Source organism: Panthera onca, chromosome B2 (assembly GCF_046562875.1).
Source record: "Panthera onca isolate mPanOnc1 chromosome B2, mPanOnc1 haplotype 2, whole genome shotgun sequence".
NCBI lineage: Eukaryota > Metazoa > Chordata > Mammalia > Carnivora > Felidae > Panthera > Panthera onca.
In genome coordinates, this window is record NC_138343.1 from 120,542,747 (window position 1) to 120,563,803 (window position 21,057).

The 21,057-nt window shown below is 41.0% G+C and overlaps 1 protein-coding gene and 1 long non-coding RNA gene across 4 annotated transcripts in view; one reads left to right on the forward strand and one right to left on the reverse strand.

The window, feature by feature from the left end:
- The window catches only part of SGK1 (serum/glucocorticoid regulated kinase 1), a 113,005-nt gene that overhangs the window by 8,422 nt on the left and 83,526 nt on the right, over window positions 1-21,057 (reverse strand). The gene's annotated exons all lie outside the window — the stretch shown is intronic.
- Window positions 111-13,837, forward strand: LOC132667658 (uncharacterized). 3 transcript variants are annotated; one of them, XR_009605287.3, is made up of 3 exons: window positions 111-1,730; window positions 5,367-5,463; window positions 8,110-13,837. It is a non-coding gene; the product is annotated as an uncharacterized LOC132667658 (long non-coding RNA). The 3 variants fall into 3 exon arrangements; XR_013555773.2 differs by having other exon boundaries at window positions 111-577; window positions 1,676-1,730; window positions 5,367-13,837; XR_013555772.2 differs by having other exon boundaries at window positions 5,367-13,837.

The window sequence follows — 21,057 nt, forward strand, 5'->3', positions numbered from 1 at the left end:
GGCAGCTGTCCTGCTCTGTTATGCACCCCACTTTATATAAAGGCAATTTACATACAGGAAGGGAGCAAGCTGCAAAGTTCAACACTGGGCCGTTTATTCTCTCCATTGCAACATCACTCAGAAAATTACAGTCATCAGCGTCCTGAGTTTATTACACCCCCAGCAAGACACACAAGAAATGTAACTGGACTGATGATCATCACAAATCAGTCCAGAAAAAAAAAAAAAAGATTCAAAACACATGCACGGGGATCATTTTTTTTTTTTTTTTTCAAAGAAGCTCTGCCACATGCATTCCAAGAAGAACGTGGAATTCAAGTTAGAGGGCTCTAAGTGGAAGAGAGAAGAGGCACAACCATATGATTTGTGGTTGGAGCAGAAAAAGGACGTCTGATGTTCTCCTTCCTCCCCCTACCCTAATGTTCGGCGCTTGGAGACGGACGGTCTGCTAAACTTATCATTTAACGTAGAGAATCAAGTTGTTGAGACTGGCTTTTCTTCCAACCGGATACCTGAAGGGTGGAGCAGGCGCCCCCTGTTCTGTCCCAGCAACCTACGAAGACTTCCGAACAGGAAGGTGACACACAGCGGCGGGTGGATGGGGTATGCGGTGGGGGGGGGGGGGGGGGGGGGGGAGGTAGACGAGGGAACGGTGCGTGACGCGCGCCTGTTAACTATGCACTGGCTTTAGGGTTGCCCTGTGGTCGCTATTCAAACGCTTCGTCTGTTCTTCCTTCCCGTCGCCAGCCTCTTTCTTTGGTCCCGGTAGTCTTCCTACCGGGAGGAATCCGGCCCTTTTCCTCTTACTCCCTGGTGGCGAAGTGGCCAGAGTTGAGTCACCAAATTCAGCTTGTAAATGCAACCCAGAGGGCGATCGCGTTCTCTGCGAGAACCGCTCTGGAGTGCATGATTTCCCCCCACTTCTCCTGAGGTTTAATCAGTTCCAGAGAGTTTCTCTGTAACACCTTGTGCAGTCACAGAAAATATAGAAGGCTTGATAGGAGATAGGCTAATTACCTTCCCACTCCCCCAAGCCAGTAATCTCATTTACGCCTCATAGTGGGGAAACTGCAATCAAAACACTCAAATGGAAATGATTCACCCAGATGTAAAGTTTGCACTGAAACAAATCATTTTCCAGTGCATGTGTATTTTCATGCTTCAGAAAAATCATTTTAGTTCTACTTTAATTTTCCTTCGTGAGGGGCTGTAAATACTAAAACCTGAAGGCTTTGCTAAGATATGACCCTTTTCATTTAATTTGAGGGTTCAGGAAGGAAATTCCTGATATTTCTCTACATAGTGAAGTAAATATTTTGAAAATATTTTTACAAGGACCTAGTTATAGCCCCTCCTGGGCTGCTTCTTAAATGTCTCCGCTAGATGTACAGTCTTTTCATTCCTTAGATACAATACCTTCCACGATAATAGGGCAATACAATTGTTTTGCATTGTCCAAAGTGCTAAATATTCTAGAACAATCTTGTGCACAGTTTAGGTTCCCATACGTATTGATTTATTCATTGATCCTCATAGAATCCTTTTCCTGGAGCATCACCAATGTAATTACACGGAAACACCCAAAACCATAATTATTACTCCAGAGAGCAACTAAGTCAATCAGTTTCTGCTAAAGATCATCACCGAGCGCATGCTTTTTGTTTTTTCTTTACAGTATTCGTCAAACAGAAAATGATAAAAAATGAGTTTATTCATAATGGCTATTATAGGTAAGTAATTAGTAGTGGTTAAATGTCTATAGATCACAGGTTCTATAGTGATTATTATGTTCTGTATTCATAATTGTCAAAAGTGAAATGCATAAAGAAGATGAGAATGTGATCGAATAGATGACTAAGAGAAGAACACAGTACTTAGAATAATAGTGTTCAGTGTTGTTAAAACCCACAAAACTACATCCTTTATTTATGCAGGGCTTAGTTCTTTTCCAAGACAGCAGTTTTGTTTGTTTGTTTTTTTTAATTTTTTTTAACGTTTATTTATTTTTGAGACAGAGAGAGAACATGAACGGGGGAGGGTCAGAGAGAGAGGGAGACACAGAATGTGAAACAGGCTCCAGGCTCTGAGCCGTCAGCACAGAGCCCGACGCGGGGCTCGAACTCATGCACCGCGAGATCATGACCTGAGCCGAAGTCGGACGCTTAACAGACTGAGCCACCCAGGCGCCCCAAGACAGCGGTTTTGAATAAACAAGACTACACACTCTAAGAACCTTGAAATAGGGTTTCGCTAACTAATATACACGTAGCTGTCTAGTAGGGAGGCTTTAGGTTGTTTTCTCTAACAGCACTTTTAAGTTATTAAGGATTAAGCAATTTTGGTTGCTTTCCTTCGGAGTTGAGCCGGAGATAGGCAAACTTGTGAAGTATCAAAACTTGCGTTTGGAACCAAATGTATCTCCTTCCTGTAACCCTTCTCTCTCTCACTGGAGTGAACTGCTGGGCCTCTCCACTTCCCACACACAGCACTGGCACACGCTGTGGTCCTGAAAACCCTGGAATATTGCCTTCTGCCCTCCTTCCCCCTAATGCCAACTGCCTCAAAGCCCTGCTCTCAGCTAATCGCCCGCAGGAGGTATTGACCTGATTCTCCTTCTCCAGCTCCCTGGCTTTCGCCCTCCTTCCCTCCCTGCCTCCCTTGCTCCCTTCTTCCCCCAACCTTCCATTTGTACATGCAAGCATTTAATAAGGATTTATTAAGTAAGTATAAATGTTAAGATCAAGGGACACACATACGAGTAATCCAGTTATCTGATGCATAGAAGCTGTCATTTTCAGTGGGGAGCATACGTGTGAATGATGAGGCACCAGGAGGAGTGTTACCCCATGATAAGTGTTAAAACAGAGGTTGGGACAGTGTACCACAGGAGAGCGGAGAGAGGACTGTTCTACCGGGGAGCAGCAGCACCCATGTGCATGTCGAGGGAAGTCGCCACAAAGAAATCATGTTTGGGCTGATCCTGGAAGATTCAGCTGGGAACAAGAGAGGAAAGTCATGCTAGGCAGAAGAAATAGCACGAGTGACTAACTCTCAGGTGCTATTTAGCACCTCTGGAACGCTGTGGAAATATGGTCCATATTCAGACCTGACACACAAGCACAGTGTAGACAGCTGCTGTTGCTGCTGCAGTGGAAAAATAGCACTTTCAAGGGAGATAAAGATTCCAGAGGCACAAATCTGTCTCTCCCTTTCTCTGCCTCCCCCTCTCCAACCCTGATATACACGGAATTAATAATGTCTTAAAAATGCATTCATTTAAAGGACTGCCAAGCATTAGCCTGCATAGGTATCTTTGTGTCTAGTATAGCTCTAGATACAGCTGGAGCTCCTTGGTCCTGATCAACAGATTCTTCTAGAACTCTGCTTCAGACACCGCTAGACGCAGGAGGTACAGTGATGAACATGAGCTCACATGGGGAGGGCCGGGTGGGAAGTTCCCCACGAAGGTAGATTGAGCCAGACTGAGAAGGGATTCAAAGCCACAAGGAAAATTATTCCACCAAGACTTTTAGAGAGACATATTCCGATGTGTTTTGGAAAGTTCATTCAAACCAACACATGATTCATAACTCAACTCTTAATCCTTCAAAGGATACTTGCTTTTTTTTAAGTACCCCTAGCTCATTAAAAATGAACAAATTTGCACGCACAAACATGTAAGGGAGCATTGGAGACTGGAATGGGAGATTTATGTAGTTGGAAGATGTATGAACAATTAGACAAGCATAGGTGTAATCTAACACGGGGATTGGCAATCTTTCAGAGACAGTAAATGACTCCAATGTTCTAGACCCATCTGCCTAACAATTAAGTTGGTGGGAGGATGGGGGGCATGGTTTTGTAGTGAATTTTTTACTTCGGTCAGGAGACAAATCAAAGAAAGGAAGCCGGTGGTCGCTCTTGACACGGTAGGAATGACAATCTAGCCAAAGGGTCTATGACAGGCTGAAAACTCACCGTATCCCCATCTTTGGGATGCTGTAAATGTCTGCTATAGTATGATCGAATGAGCAATAAATAAAAATAAAAAATGACTATTGGGGCGCAGGCTGCCTGGGTGGCTCAGTTGGCAAGCTTCTGACGCCAGGATTTGGCTCGGGTCATGATGTCATGGTTTGTGAGTTAGAGTCCCATAGTGGGCTCCATGCTGACAGTGCGGAGCCTGCCTGGGATTCTCTCTTTCCCTCTGTCCCTGCCCTTCCCCCGCCCACTGTCTGTCTCTCTCTCTCAAAAATAAATAAACAAACTTAAAAAAAATTAAAAAAAAAAAAAAAAGAACAACTATCAGAGCACCTGGGTAACTCAGGTTGCCCTGGTCGTCTGGCTCTTGGTCTCAGCTCAGATCACGATCTCACGGTTCGTGAGATCAAGTCCCGCATTGGACTCTGTGCTGACAGCATGGAAACTACTTGGAATTCCCTCTCACCCTCTCTCTCTACCCCTCCCCCACTCGCTCTCATTCTCTCTCTCTCTCTTTCTCAAAATAAATAAACATTAAAAAAATAATTTTCAGCCAGAGAATTAAGAAATGATAAATGTAATGATAAAATGCCAGATATTGAGGCAAGGAAAGCCAGAGAGCTTTGACCTTCAGACCTCCTTCCTTGGCTCTATCCATGGGGAGTCCACACCTGCACTTACTCTCCCTCTCAAATCTCACAGCCCAGCCTGGCATTCAGGCAGCACAGGGCTTGAAATTTCCTTGCAGGCTGAATCCTTCTTGGGGCACACATATTAAGGTTGTGACCTACATGAAGACCGGATAATGGGCAATCTTTCACCCCCCTCCTCTATAAATGCCAAGAACAAATAAGGAGACTGGATTTCTGGCAGACATCTTTTGCCAAACTTCAGTGAAACCTGAAAGCTTCAATTTGCTCAGTATGAATGTCTCCCCAAATCTCTCCCATTTCTGACCCTATAATTAATCTAGGAAGAAACAACAGAAACTCCCCCCATCAAGGATTGTTTCCAGTGAAACTTGCCTACAAATTGCAGTAACAAAATAACATTAATGTAACAGTAACCAACATGGGAAAACCAGGAGCAGGATGGTTGGCGGAAGGTTGATTGGCATAATTTTAATGTAAAGCAGTTTATTGAGCTTCTTTTTCTTTTAACTTTTTTTTTAATGTTTATTTTTGAGAGAGAGAGAGAGAGAGAGAGAGAATCCAAAGCAGGATCCCAGCTCAGAGCCCCACGCAGGGCTCGAACCGTGAGGTCATGATCTCAGCCCAGGTAGGACACTTAACAGACTGAGCCACCCAGGCGCCCCAAGTGAACTTCCTTTTGATTTCAACCCTGAATGTAAGCTGCATAAACATTTATGTCACCTTCCTCAACAGGCTCTGAAGTGTCAGTAACATGCTGAAGGTGGGGCTCCCTGTGGTACACGTTAATCCACTACAGCTGAGGCTCATTACCTGTGACGCCTTAGACAAGGTATTCTCTTAACCTTGAAAATCTGTATAATGGGGATACTAAAACTTGAATAAATTGCAAAAAAAAAATAACTGAAATAGAGAATTTAGTAAGTTGGAATCTCACATGGAAAATAGGACACATCTGTGTTCCTTACCCCTACCCTACTCATGTCACAACTAGAAACAGAACATATCATACGACTCAAATGGCTCCCACAAATCACGACAACTATGGTTATGTACTGTGCTTAAAGCACATGAAGAATACGAGCCACTTAATCTGCTGGGCCAAGGACAGGCCCATGCGATGGCAATTCCACCAAGGGCCTGAAAAGATGATCCATTTAGTTCTTCAGACTTCTCCCTCCTCTCTTGGTCTCCCCATGGACAATGCTCCAGAATGGGTTGGATCAAGGAACTAGATGCCCTGATAACCGAATAAACACTTGTTTATCAAACAAAGGCTAAAGTTTAAATCGAAAGAGCAGAGAGTAAGCCAAAAGCTAACCCAGAGGAGTTTTTAGTTGCTCAGGGTGGATGGAAAACAATAGAATGTATGTTTGGGCCTATTGAGAGGGTGGTGTCATTGAAAGCAGGTCCTACAAGGCTAGTCAACACAGAAGATGCTTTCCCTGGGTCGTTCCACCTGTCCTCAGGGAAAGAAGAGAAAACTCCAAAGGCCTGTGTGTGGCCTATTATGTTTAGTCCTTCAGACCTCTATGGGGCACTGCTTTTGTGCCAGGCAGTGTGCTGAGTCCTAGATCTAACAAAGATATCCAAGGTGGACAGCGTTGCCACACTCAAGGAGGGCATGGTCCACATTTCTTTAGCTGAATTGAATAGCTTCCCAAAAGCAAAGATAAGCTTACAGATATTTCTACTTTTTCTAAGACCCAGCTATGCCATTAAGAGACAGCCTTGGGCAGGTGTAACCATTTAGAATACCCACTTTTTCGAGTGAGGGATGAGCTGGAAGCCCTCTTGTAGCTGTAATATTGTGCGGTGCTGTGATATCTGGGAAAAGATAAATCTGAAAGGAACTTCTGGATGCCCAGAACCACCTCCTATAATAGCGCCCGACTACTCCTTTGGAGCCCTTCCCTTCTGCCCCTCATGGTAGCCTTTAGTCAAGGATTTTGTGGCTTAGTTATTTACATCTCAAGTGTCTCTCTGGACTGTTGAGTGCTTTGAAGATTAGACCACATGAGTGAGATTGATGTTTCTTGCCTACCTAACATTCTTTAATCAGGCCCTTCTCCAGCTCCCTCTTCCCACTCTCTTTCGTTCTCCAGGCTGACGCCATCTTGGCTCTGTTCCTTTTACAAAGCCAGTCTTGTGTCTGCCTTTGGGACTTTGTCTATGCCACGCTCTCCACCTGGGATGATTTCCTCCTGGTGCTCACATGGCTGGATTCTTCTTGCCATTCGGATCTTAGAGTAAACATCATTTACACAATGGACCTAAACCACCCAGCTGGCCATCCTTTGCCACTCACCCTATTTCAATGATCTGCATATTAGTTTTATTATCTGACATTTTTCTTGGGTTCGTTATCTCCTTGCACTAGAAAGTAGCCTCTGTAAGACAGGGATGATATTTGTTTTATTCTTCATAGTATCCCTGATGCCCGGAAGAGTGTGTGGCCTAAAGGAAGTGCTTAATAAATGAAACGACTTAATAATATACCCCTTATATATTGCTGGGTACATAATTGTTTCTCAATAAATTATGGTTTTCCTCCCTTCATCTCATAATCAAGGGTACGTTTTCTTAGCAATCCCTTCACACTTCACTATAAAAAGCAAGACAAAATCAAACCAAACAAAAAAGAAAACCCTTGAATTTAGGTATTTTATTATATATTACATATTATGCTACTCAATTCCTTCAGAAAACCAAGGCACTAAATTTTATAAATGATGTACAAGGAAGATTTTGAAATCAAGGCTGTTCTTTTAGTCCAAGGAGGTCATTAAACAATCATAGTGAATAACCATTTTTCAAGAAAACTGAAGTAGATACTCTTTTTTACAGACCACATTCAATGGACACTTTGTCAAGTGCAGAGACTCTTACCATTGGGAGGGGGGCCATCTAAGGCTTTCATCTGTCCATCTTGGTAAAATGCCAGTGTTGCTTCTTATTCCAAGGACCACAGATAATCTTCCAATGAGTCAGAAAAATGTATCCTCTCTTCTCTCTCCTTTTAAACTTGCTCCCTAAATTCTCCTTTGTCCCCTAATTCTTTGCCATCTATTAAAATAGAATTTTAAAATGAGAATCCATTAGGCCCCATGATTCTTTGCTTCTGCTTTTGGGTGAAGGCCCTCTGGCCTATTCCTTTCATGAACCTCCCAGGTTTTGCAGGTGCAGACTGATCATACTCATGAGACATTGGCCGTTAACTAAGGAGAACTCCCCTTTGTTCAGAGGTTAAAGAAATGGCAAGCTAACTTTCCCAGAGTAGCACAGCTCAGACACAGAGAGAGCCTAGTGCTCTCCAGTCTCTTCCCAGCATTCTGTGATTGTCCTACAGAATCTGTAAAAGTAGATGTATCCTCAGTAGATGTTGGTAGCAAGATGTCAACCTGTATTTGTAGATACGTAGGAATAAAGGGAGGGAACACTCTCTTCATTAATGACACCATATGAATTTGGTTTATAGGAAAGAATGCTGTCATAGCATCTTCGACTTCTATCATTCAACCGACATTCCCCAAGAGCTTCAGAACCTCTCATCCAGCCTGAGGACACACAGGATAACCTGGCCACCTCACGGAGGGCTTTCTATCTTGTAATCACAAAGGTCTTTCATAACCTTCATATTGCCAGAAAGCCTGAATGAACATTTATTACAAAACACTTCTACTTTCTTTTCTTTTATTTTTTTTAATGTGTATTTATTTTGAGAAAGAGAGAGTGTGTGTGTACATGAGCAGGAGAGGGGCAGAGAGAGAGGGAAAGGGAATCCCAAGCAGGCTCCACGCTCAGTGCAGAGCCCGACACAGGGCTCCGTCTCAAGACCACGAGATCATGACCTGAGCTGAAGTCAGGAGGCAGACACTTAACCTACTGAGCCCCCAGGTGCCCCTACTTTATTTTCTTTTAAAATATCCTTCTCAGGGGCTCCTGGGTGGCTCAGTCGGTTGAGCGTCCGACTTCGGCTCAGGTCATGATCTCACAGTCTATGAGTTTGAGCCCTGCATCGGGCTCTGTGCTGATGGCTCGGAGCCTGGAGCCTGCTTCTGATTCTGTGTCTCCCTCTCTCTCTGCCCCTTCCCTGCTCATGCTCTGTCTCTCTCTGTCTCAAAAATAAATAAAAACATTAAGAAAAAAAAAATTTAAATATCCTTCTCTATGCAACGGTAAGGCCTCGATGAAGGTGCCTAGCGTGTAGTTCTGCAGCCACGGCAGAATGACCGTTGGGTTGTCAGAGTGGCGAGGCACATGCACAAGTACCAAGTTGGTAGGTAATTGTATTTTCGTATCTCTGTGTATGCATATTTACATATATGTGTCTACGTGTGTGTGTGTATACAGAGAGAGAAAGAAAGAGAGAGAGGAGAGGGAGAGAGTTTATTTTTAAAAAACTGGCTCATGTGACTGTGGAGGCTGTGAAATTCAAAATCTATAGGGTGGGGGGCAGGCTGCAGACCCAGGAGAGAACTAATGTTGCGGCTAAAGTCTGAAGGCCATCTGCCGGTAGAATTCCTTCTTGCTCAAGGGAGGTCAGTTTTTTTGTTCTGTTAAGACTATTCACTATTCAACTGTTCACCTGTTTGGTTAAAGCTCACCCATACCACGGAGGACAATCTGCCTCACTCAATGTGATTTAAATGTTAATCTCATACAATAAATACTGTCTTGAAACATCTGAGATAATGTTTCACCAAGTATCTAAGCACTGTGGTCCAGCTAAGCTGATACATAAAATTAACTATCACAAGTCCACCTCTTGTGAATTTGGCAGCCACGTGCATCTTATTAATTTGTGTTTAATCTCCATATAAAGACAATAATAAGGTCAATGCTGCGACCTAACACGATGCAACTATCCTGCATAGAGCTGAAAACCTACTAACTTTTCCCCCAGAAGATGTAAAGTCTTTGTGGGATGTTTATTCTTCTTCGTATCCTATAATGTAAATACTATGAATGTAAAGTTCACAATTATTAACTACCGTGAGTATACAGTCACCACATCTTATGTTACAGGACAAGGAGACAAGAGAGGGAAGAAAACGAAGAGATTGATACACACGTACAGAAACACAAGCATATTCATAACAAATAAAGAAGGAATACTCATGGCAGTCATAGTCCTTGTTTCTGTAACTGGTCGCGTAGTCACGGCTGGTATTTATAACTATTTTATGCCACTACCTATTTGTTTTCAGGAAGCACCTCAACTGGTCACGGTGCTTTACCTAATAGGGTGACGCAAACCTTTCTCCCCAACAGGGGAGTAGTGGTGTTGTCTGGGCCATTAGTTGTCCTGTCTGGATTGGGTTGTTGTCGTTTTCCACTGACTTTAATCACAAGGCCCGGTCATACTAAGAGACTCCCTGAGGGATCGCCTATATTCTAGACAGACTCTTCCTTACCTCCACTGTGGAGTAGCAGTCGAATTTCTCCTTGGTCGTCAGGACCAGTCATCCCAGCCAGCATAGTCCCTCCCTTCTTTGCCTGTTGATTTCGGGGCACAAAGAGCCCAAGGAAGCTGAATGGCAGTCTTAACTTCCAGTTCAATGATATCGTTGTTGTGTCTTCCAGTGGAAGCATTCTTCCCTTCGGAACCAAGGTTTTAGGCCAGCAAGGCATCAAGTTGGGAAGACAGGACGCAAAAATGTTGCTTGTAGGTCACTAGGGCAAACAGGGAGTGGCACCACCACCAATTCTACTCCTTGATTTCGGAACCTGTGAACCCCAGCTATGGGAGAAGCAGCACCATATACTGGATGCTGATTCAGAGCATATATAGTCTCCTGGAAAACCTTGCCCCAGCCCTGCAAAGTATTGCCATCTAGCTGGCACTGTAACTGCATCTTCAAAAGGCCATTCTACTATTCTGTCAAGCCAGTTGCCTCAGGTTATTAGGGAATACGGTTAAGACCAGTCAATTCCCTGAACATGGGGCCCAGTGGCATACTTCGTTTGCTATAAAGCTAGTTCCTTGATCAGAAGCAGTGTTGCATGGAATACCCTGATGGTGGATGAGGCATTCTGTGAGTCCACAGATGATTGTGTGGGGAGAAGCATTGCATACAGGAAGGGCAAGTCGGTATCCAGAGTAACAAGAGTCTGCCCGTTCCATGATGGGGGGGTTGGATGTAATCTACCTGCCAGATGGTTGGCTGATCACCCTGGGGAATGGTGTGACATCAGAGTTTCCGGATTGGTCTCTGCTACTAACAGACTATGCACTTAGCCATGGCTGTGGTTAGGTTGGCCTTGGTGAATGGAAGTCCGTGTTGCTGAGCCCATGTATAACCTCCATTTTTGCCACCATGGCTATTCAGTTCACTAGCCCTTTGACGACAGGGTGACTGGGAAAGAGGCTGACTGATATCCACAAAATGAGTCATATTATCCACTTGATTATTAAAATCCTCCTCTCCTGAGATCACCCTTTGGAAATTACTCACATGGCACGCAAATATCTTCACATTTTTTGACTATGCAGGGAAGTTTATCCATATTACTCTTCCCCAGACTTTCTTGTCACCCATTTTTAAATCATGTTCCTTCTGCTTACAATTGCTTGACCATCCTGCCAAATCATTAGCTGCCCTCCCATGAGTGGGCATAGAGTCCCATGTCTGTCCAGTTCTCCTTCCAAGCAAAATGAGCAACCAGGTGAATTGCTCTTAACTTCTGCCCACTGAGAGGATTTCCTTCACCACTATCCTTCAGCAATGTCCCAGAAAGGGACGATAGCATTGCAGCTATCGACTTCCATGACTGTGCTTATACGTGCCAGTATCTCAGTGGTGTCATTCATAACACAAGGGTATCACACAAAAGCGTCATCTCACACAGAAATATGAAAATGCACTAACCCACTGACTTGGTTCTAAGCATTTGGATTGGTATTTCCTGAGGATTCAACATCATTTGCTGCTTTCTTAGTGCTTAGCAGACTTGAGTATATTTCACTATTTTTAAAACATTCCTGGCTAGCTTTGATATTTGGATTTTGTTGCTTTTCTTGTATGCCCACTCTCCTTTTAGCTAATAATTTACAATATTTGTAAATTATCCGTAACCGTGTGAAAATTGGGCACTGCCTCAATTTACCAGGCAAAATTCAAAGAAATATTAGTGATGCCCTAACTATATTACTACTTGACCATCCGTGTAATATATTGGAGTAAATGTATGGAAGGCATTGTTTGGGCACTGGATAATTTTTTGTAGAAAATTCAGAGGGTCACCTACAGCACATTTTATGTTTTATTCAGTAGGACCACAACTTGGCAATTCGAATACTCCATGTGCCAGGGTGGCACCTTAGTTCTTCTGATGCCTAAAAAAGCCCCCAGAAAATGTGACTGCTTGATATCTGTTACTTTTGGGAGGTGTCCATTGTGATTCCATAATCGGCTACTCCTAGAATTTCAGGAGATGTAGCAGGAACTTCATTTTCCATACAGCTTATTCTGAAGTTTTGAAGTTCTTCCCCAGCCCCTGAAGACCCCCAAGAGGCTCATGGTCTCATCCCTGCTAGTAATGACCCCTCAGCTAAGCAGGGATTTTAGGAATCTGTGCACATGTTTACGCTTTTCTAGTATTTTGAGACGCCAAAAAAGCAGGATTATTTGGTACTCTTGTCTTTCCTTACTTCCTAACATATGCATCGCACATTAAACGTTCAGTCAATTTTGGACATATTTAATGAATAAATCTCTCTGCTGGGCCCACCATAAATTTTCCAGCGTATCTCTTCGTCAGCTTTAAAACCCTAAGATAAACATTAAAAGCCACGATCCTTTGCTCAGGTGACACATTATAGTGGGAGATGTTTATTCTAGACTAGTTAGTGGGAGGAAATTTATTTTTGTTTTTTATTGTTATATCCTGGATCAGAACAATGTTTAGCTGTCACAGCCAAATTTTCTAACAGCATATGGTCTTACTGTCAGACACTTTTGATAGTACTATCTGTTTTTGAGTTGTGATTACCGAATCTTTTTAACAAATAAGATTGGTTGTCCCCAAAAAACTATTTGATGGTTTGGCTAAGAGTTTCAGATGCATTAACTACTTCTGGTGTGTGTGTGTGTGTGTGTGTGTGTGTGTGTGTGTGTCTGTCTGTCTGACGACAGCAACCTTGTTTCCTAATCACCCCTTCACAACAGATATAAATAAAATTTAACAACAAAAATGAAAATAGGCTTTGTATAAAACCACAGGAAAATCGCAGACAAGAAATAAAACAGATGTGAGCAAAAGGTAGGAATCATGAATAATGCCTCACTTTCTAAGCTAAGTAAATACGGTCACTTGAAAAAGTTGCTATGTTTTTTGCTTATAAAACTCTTATGTTTAAAATTCTGCTAGAGTTGATCCTCATTTAAATCAAATGCTATTCCAGAGAGACAAGACTATTATTGTCTGTATCTACAATGGTTCTATTTCACAATTTGTAAGATATTGCTTAAAAATCTAGAACACAAGCATAGATCATCATGATAGACCTGTTTAAATTCATTCTCCAAATCATGTTGTTTATGTATCTTTTTATATGTCAACAAGATCTAGTTTGGCACGTGCTGTTTAACAAACCTTGAATTTACCTTTTAAGAGCAAAAGCATTTCCCCCTCTTTACTGCTTTGTAAATACTGTAACTTTACATCTACAGGCTGCTCTCAGAAGCCTCACTGATGGCCCACTGCCTTCTGGTTTTTCCTTTGACAATGGGAACAAATAGCCAAAGGGCAGAAAGGAGCCCAATGTCTGTTTTTGTCTAAGCCCCACTTACCACTCTCCTCTGCCTCCTTCTTATTTCTTCCCACTTCCTGTTTACTTTTCTTAGGATTTTCATTTTCTTTAGGATTATCGGTTTCTTTAAAGTTAACGGGAACCTTGTAAGGTCCTTCAGAACTGCCATTTTTTCCCGTATCTTTCCTTCAAACAGTTTTAGAGGATTAGAATTAATATTACACACAATATATCGTGTATTTATACGTTATATGTGACATACATTGTCTATTACATTAATACTATTAAAATATTAAATTTTTAATAGTTTGAGAATATTTGAAAGCTCATTTCCATAAAGATATCAGAGAACAAAGACAGTAGACCTAGCTAGATTACTTCCGGGAAAACAGTGAAAGTATCTCACGGAAATGAACATGTTCCTCCCTGTAACTTCTACTGTGCATCTATTACAATAGCTAACATCGAATGATTATACTAAGTAGTAGGCACTATGCTTCAGTATTTTTTTAATGCAATTTCTCAGTTAATCCTCATAATAATCATGAAAACCTTACTTATATGTGCTTAAGATCTGAGGCTTAAAGAGGTAAACATTAGTTGTGTGAGGCAACACAGCTAGAAGTAGCAAAACCAGGCTTTTCCGATGCCAAAAATTCTGCTTTTAACCAGTGAAATGATCTGCCTCTCCATCTGTTCCAAATGAGTCCTTCACATATCCGTAGGCAGCTGTACTTAGTCTAACGTGGCTTTACACGATTTTGTTCAGTCTACCTGTGTCTGTCCAGTTTATCTACTTGAACTTTCAAGGGGACACTGTTGCCCCTTTCCCTAGAAGCCAGCAGAGTGCTGGACAGGAAGGGATATAATATAGCTCCTTCGTTGAAAACAAACCCTGCATTTACCTTACTTTCTCCCTTTTGCCAGCTCCCCCTGCCCCGTGGCAAGGCTACATCTCATCCTTGACTTTCTGCTCTCTCCTCAAACATTTGCGTCCACATTCAAGCGACTTTCATTGCAAAGCTCCCCTCTTACCTCCGTGAAGCTATAGCAAGAGAACTGGAGGAATTTCCAGGTCACTTCCGTATTTTAGTATCGATGACTCAATATCTCGTTTTTGGGCAAAGCACTTCACTTCTTCAGGTATCCTCTGGGTTAACACCCATTTTGCCAATCCCACGGGGCAATTGGTAAAAGGTGAAAGATTTATGGGATCTGAAGAGAAACCAGAGCATTCGCACAGGGCAACTGGAAAGATCAGCTGAGGGGAGGTGTGGGAGGACAATTTGAAAACTCAAGTTTTCAAACTCAATACCTACAAGAACAGTGCAGCTGAACTCTTAATATTAAATTGTCCTCTCGGAGCCAAAATTGTAATCAGTGGAAGAGGTGATGGCCACGTATTTCTGAGGAGGCATTGGTGGGCTCCCAGAGCTACACTGCTCATCAAAGTCCATGCCATGGTCCCTAGCCCACAAGGAGCCATTTTTTTCCTTTCTAAATCCATTTCCATTTGCTTTTCGCTGTCCACTTGCATCATTGTCGAATGAGTTTCTGTTAGAGTTGATTCACTTCCATTACCTCTCATTTTACAAACGAGCTTGCCGAAGTCTCCCGTCTTGAGTTCCAATTCTAGTCTCATTTCTGAGCATCCCACGTATAAAACCTTCTCCATATCTTCATGCTCCTCCTACCCCCATGCATCCACCCTTTATGCCCAATACCTCCCTCTCTATCCTGCACTTGTCCCTTTCCGTGGACCATTTCATCCCCGAGGTAGCCTGTTTTCATTTATTAGTCACTGACCTATTCTCTTTATAACGTACAATTTGAAAATTGAAAAATTATTTTTCTTAAAATATTTTTATAAACTATATAAACTATAAACTATATTTATATATATTTATATATAATTTATAAATATATTTATATATATTTATAAATATTTTATAAACTATATAAACTATATTTATATTTGGCTAAACAAAATGCTTCTGTTATTAAGACAACCATCCCCAACCCCCTTTTCATTTATTTTTGCTGTGCCGGACATATAACCTCCCGAAATAATTGTCTCATGTATTACGTATGATGTATTATGGGACACTCTTCTTGGGGGAAAAAAAAAAGCCGTCAGAGGCAGAATATCTCAGCATGTTGAAAATGATAGAATACACAAGGACATTTTAACATCAGCTGCAGCCAAAATCCACTACATTTAAAAAATCTGCTGTTAGGGGCACCCAGGTGGCTCAGTTGGTTAAGTGTCCAACTTCAGCTCAGGTCATGATCTCACGGTTTGTGAGTTCGAGCCCCACATCGGGCTCTGTGCTGATAGCTCAGAGCCTGGAGCCTGCTTCAGATTCTGTGTCTCCCTCTCTCTCTCTGCCTGTCCCCCACTTGTGCTCTGTCTCTCAAAAATAAGTAAATGTAAAAAAAATCTGCTGTTAGATAAGTCTGATGCAAACTAATAAAATATTCATCAAAGTGTAAGAAAAATAACTTTGCCAAAATTATGAAGTTGAATTTAATCTACTTTCCTTTCATTTTTTTCAGTGAGAAAATTTTCTGGTTTAATTTTAGCCATAATAAAATGCCCTTCAATGCTAGGAAAATCAAAGATTTTAGACATGAAATGAATGATCTGGCTAAAATGGGCACAAGGAAACACTGTGTGAAAACATTTACAAAGAGCCCTGGGAATCAGAAAAATCAGCTACTGTGAAATACTGTCAGTTTAGCCTTGGGTAAAACAGCAGAAATAACAAGTAATTTGGGTCATAACAAAGAGGAAGAGAACATTTTGAGTTCAACAAGGGCAGAAACAGATTTTGTTCCAAATGCAAAGCTTCAGAAAGCTAACCTCTTAATTTACACCTTCCGAGGCAAAGAGACGGGGAGCTTCTCCGCGCTGAGCTAACCTGAGCCTTGCAGTCACATATTCACACACTTGGTAACAGGACAATCAGAAGGATCGGATTTGATAAACTTTAGCCGTCAAACCTAAACGCTAGATGAGCATGACTCTATCTTTATTTATTTTTTTAAAACATTTATTTATTTTTGAGAGACAGAGCGAGACAGAGTATGAGCAGGGGCGGGGCAGAGAGAGGGGGAGAACAGAATTCGAAACAGGCTCCAGGCTCTGAGCTGTCAGCACAGAGCCCAATGGGGGCTTGAACTCACAAACCGCGAGATCATGACCGGAGTCGGAGTCAGACGCTTAAGCCACTGAGCCACCCAGGTGCCCCTAGCATGACTCTATCTTTGAACAGAGGAGTTTTGAAATGATATTTTGCTACTCACTGGAATAAATAACCCGTCCTTGAACTAGGAACCCTCTAAACCATTGTAAAAGGTTAAAGTCGGGTATAAACGAAGTGTCTTTTGCTTCACAGATCCTCATGGAAGGTGATATTTTATCTAAATGACTAGGCCGTGTCCAAGGTTCTCCCCAGCTTGAGGATTTTATGTCCAGCCATATGTCTATTTTCAGGAAGCTTATCAGTCTTATGTCTGGGGAGCCAGATAGCAGTCAACAGTGAATAATGAGCTTCGGGGTTCAGGGAGAAAAAAAAAAACAAGCTTCAGGTCCAGTAAAGTAGGAGATAGTAACAGCAGTGACAAAATAAAATGTATTCTTCTTTCGACCCATGGTTTGTAAACCCTAAATAGAGCAAGGGCCTCTGTGTTCAGGTTTCTATAAATGACACATTTCTGTCTACAAGTAAGAAGAGCTAACATAAATTGGCCATGAGCTATATGTCGGACATCGTTTTGACGACTTTGACCTGCATTATTTCCTTTAACCCTCCCCAAACTCTGTGGTCCGCATAAATATTCCATTTTTGCAGGCGAAAGAAAAAGAAGTACAGAAGGGTGAAAGTGTTTGTCCAGGTCACACGGGTAATAAGCTTTGAAGGTGGTGGCCAACTCAGGAGCCCACAGCACTGACCACAGCGGGGGTAAACCGCGCGCGCACGTGTGTGTGTGTGTGTGTGTGTGTGTGTGTGTAGGGGGAGGGGCGTTCCTGCTGCTGCTCTACGCATGCTCACTGGCAAGCATGGCCAAATGGCTTGCTGGTCGGCTCTGATGTGAGTGAGTCCAGTGGGCTGGAAGAGATGTGGTTTAGAAACCGAGGATGATTGTGGCTCCCGGGTCTATGACGGAGGGGAATTAATACCCAGTTTGATGTTGAAACAAGTTTGAGTTAGCGAAACAGGGGCAGTCAAGAGCGCGTCGAGCGCAGAGTCCTTACGACTGTGTCCCTCCCTGGTCCTTCCAAAGCCTTAGTTCCAAAGCCTCCTTCCAAAGCCACTGCTGCTGCCTTTGGTGGCATTACGTGAAGTCTGGGATTCCTCCCTCTGGTAAGATGACCTTTATTACTGGGACAGCTACCGTTTTGTAGTTCCGACCTGAATAAATGAGGTGAGTCCACTTAAAAGATTTTCACGTATCCATAGATTTTTACTAAATGGGTTATCTTTAATCGCAAGAGGCAAAGTCTACACCCAGTTGACTTGTGTCAGATGGCGTGTTTCTGTGTGAGCAGATCACGTCGAACTTGTATCACATTTTTCTTTTTTGTTAGATAATGCCATACTTTGAGGGATGAAACAACTGTTTTCTAGAGAGAAACATGAGAGTATTTCGCTTTTTAAGAAAAAAAATCTAGAAATTAGGTTTCTTCGCTTTTTAAAATCTACATAATGAAGTCCTCCCTCTCTTTATATTAAATCACTGATCTAATTTTGCATATTCTCTGGAAGACTGAAATAGTTCTGCAGTCCATATGTTTTTAAACTATGAATCATTTTGTTTCTACATTTGGTACATAAGCTATTACGGCTGCTCAATAAATACAAATATACCACTTTAGAGTGATTTCTGCATCCCCAGAAATTTGGGCTGAATTTTAAAATGTGATGACTCATTAGAAATTGTAAAGAAACAATGCATGATCCTGAAAAACGTAAGAGAAAATTCATTTTTATTCCTCTGGGAAAAATTTGCACGGTACTGATTCTCGCGCTTCAATTTTTGCTTGAGAGAAGTGTAGACATTTTGAAAATCTCCAAGGTAGAATGCCATTTTCTTGTGAAAACGTGACTTAAAATAAAAGCCCAGGAAGACCATCAAGGGGTTGCATTTTCCTACCTGGCAAATCAAGTGTCCAGTTAAAATCCTGGCCTTTGCAAAGGAAACCTTTTTGTTTAATCACTTTATTATCTGACTTCCTCTAAGCAAAGAGCATTATCCGTGTTATCGGTAACAGTACTGGGAAAAACACATATTTTGAAAGTGTGGAGAAACTCATCCTACCTTGAGATTCTAATTTAAGAGAATGTCACAGGCCTCAGCAGGACCAGCAATTGAAAACCAAAGGTGTGCAAAAACAAACCACTCAGGTTTCAAAGCCTAAAAACAAAGAAAATAGGACAGAGCCTAAACTTGTGAAGCCTGTTTGCTCATTGTCAGAACAAATGCTGAGAATGCTGGAGAGTCCAGTCCAACGAAAACAAGCGTGGGTGGTAGGATTACGGGTGATTAATTTTCTTCCTTTCTCTATTTTCCATTTCTCTCCTACGATGAAATGCTACTTCTATATTATGGTATTTTCAAAAGCTTTTGAGAATTACTTTTGTTTCTCCAACTACCGTATCTGCACATGGTAACTGAGCAAGCCAGTTCTGTCCTCCGACAGTCATGCAAAAAGGCAGGGAGTATGATGGGCGCCTGGGTGGCTTAGTCCGTTGGGCGACTGACTCTTGATTTTGGCTCAGGTCATGGTCTTTTGGTTCATGAGTTCAAGCCCCGCATCCGGCTTTGTGCTGACCGTGCGGAGCCTGCTTGGGATTCTCTGTCTCCTCTCTCTCTCACCCTCCCCTTCTCGCATGCTCTCTCTTTCAAAATAAATAAATATATAAAAAAAGACAGTATGAAAATCTAGACACTCCCATCTGATTTCAAGGTGCATGAGCCCTCAAGAATTCTTTACTTCAAAACAAACTAGTTTTAAAATTTAACATTTATTTCTATCAAACTGTGTGGCCTAGTTACACCTAATATTTAACTCTACTTAAACTGTGTTTCAAGAGTCTATACATTATGTTGAGTAAGTAAAATCCTCTGATGACGGCTGGCTTCGAATGGAAATAGGCAATTTGCTGAAATGTATTTTCCGTAGGAAATGATGGAATAATCTTATCACAATTATTTCAGGACTCGGTAAAAGTCCACATCATAGAATTCATACTGTGACTGGAATATTACCCTTGTGAAGAATCCACCTAAAGGCTCATACCTTTGTGTGTCGCAAAAGGATGGCTATAAAGTTGCTTCAGCTTGTGTTTACCCTTTACAGAATTGAAGGCATTTAGGAAAAGTTTTGGTTAGAGTGGTGATATGCCGAGGAAGGACAACATTGCTGCAGTGCAGAAACCACAGCAGAAATAATTGTATCCTGGGGCGCCTGGGTGGCTCAGTCAAGCGTCCGACTTCAGCTCAGGTCATGATCTCACAGAGCCCGCTTCAGATCCTCTGTTCCCCTCTCTCTCTGCCTCTCCCCCACTGGTTTTTTCTCTCCCAAATAAATAAACATTAAATAAATAAACAACCATTAAGTAAATAAATAAACATTAAAAAAATAATAACTGCCTCCCTCAGGTTCAATTTCGAAGCAAGCTACGAATAGATTAGAAGGATGTTTCACTTCTTCAACCTGAGGGGTCTACATCTTAAAGAACATAGATTCTAGTTAAGACACATCATAGTCAAACTGACAAAAGCCAAAGATTAAAAAAAAAAAAATCAAAGCAGCCAGTGAAGGACAACACATTATATTAATATATTTTGTGCTTATGGATCGGACGAATTAATATTGTCAAAACGTCCATACTGTGCAAAGCAATCTATAGACGCAATGCAGTCCCTAACAAAACACCAATAGTATGCTTCACAGAACTAGAATAAATAATCCTAAAATTTGTATGGCACCACAAAAGACCTGAATAGCGAATGCAATTTTGAGAAAAAATAACAAAGGTAGAGGTATCACCAGACACCCTTATATTTACTACAGCATCATTTACAATAGCCAAACTATGGAAGCAGCCCAAGTGTCCACTGACAGATGAATGGATAAAGAATAGGGGGTATTAGGGGGTGTATATATATAATATATATTTATATATATTAATATATTATATATAATAATATATATTATTATATATAGTATTATATATATAAATATATATTATATATAATAATATATAATATATATTATATACTATATATAATATATAAATATATATAATAATATATAATATATATTATATACTATATATAATATATAAATATATATTATATATTATATAAGAAATATATATTAATATATAATTATATATTATATATTATATAATATATAAGAAATATATATTAATATATAATTATATATTATATATTATATATTATATATAAATAGATATTATATATAAATATATAGAAATTGTATATATTGTATATATATGTATATATATACATATATATTGTATATATGTATATATATACATATATACAAATTATATATGTATAAAATATATTTATATTTATTAAATATATATTTATTAAATATATTATATATTTTATAATTATATATTATAATTATATAAT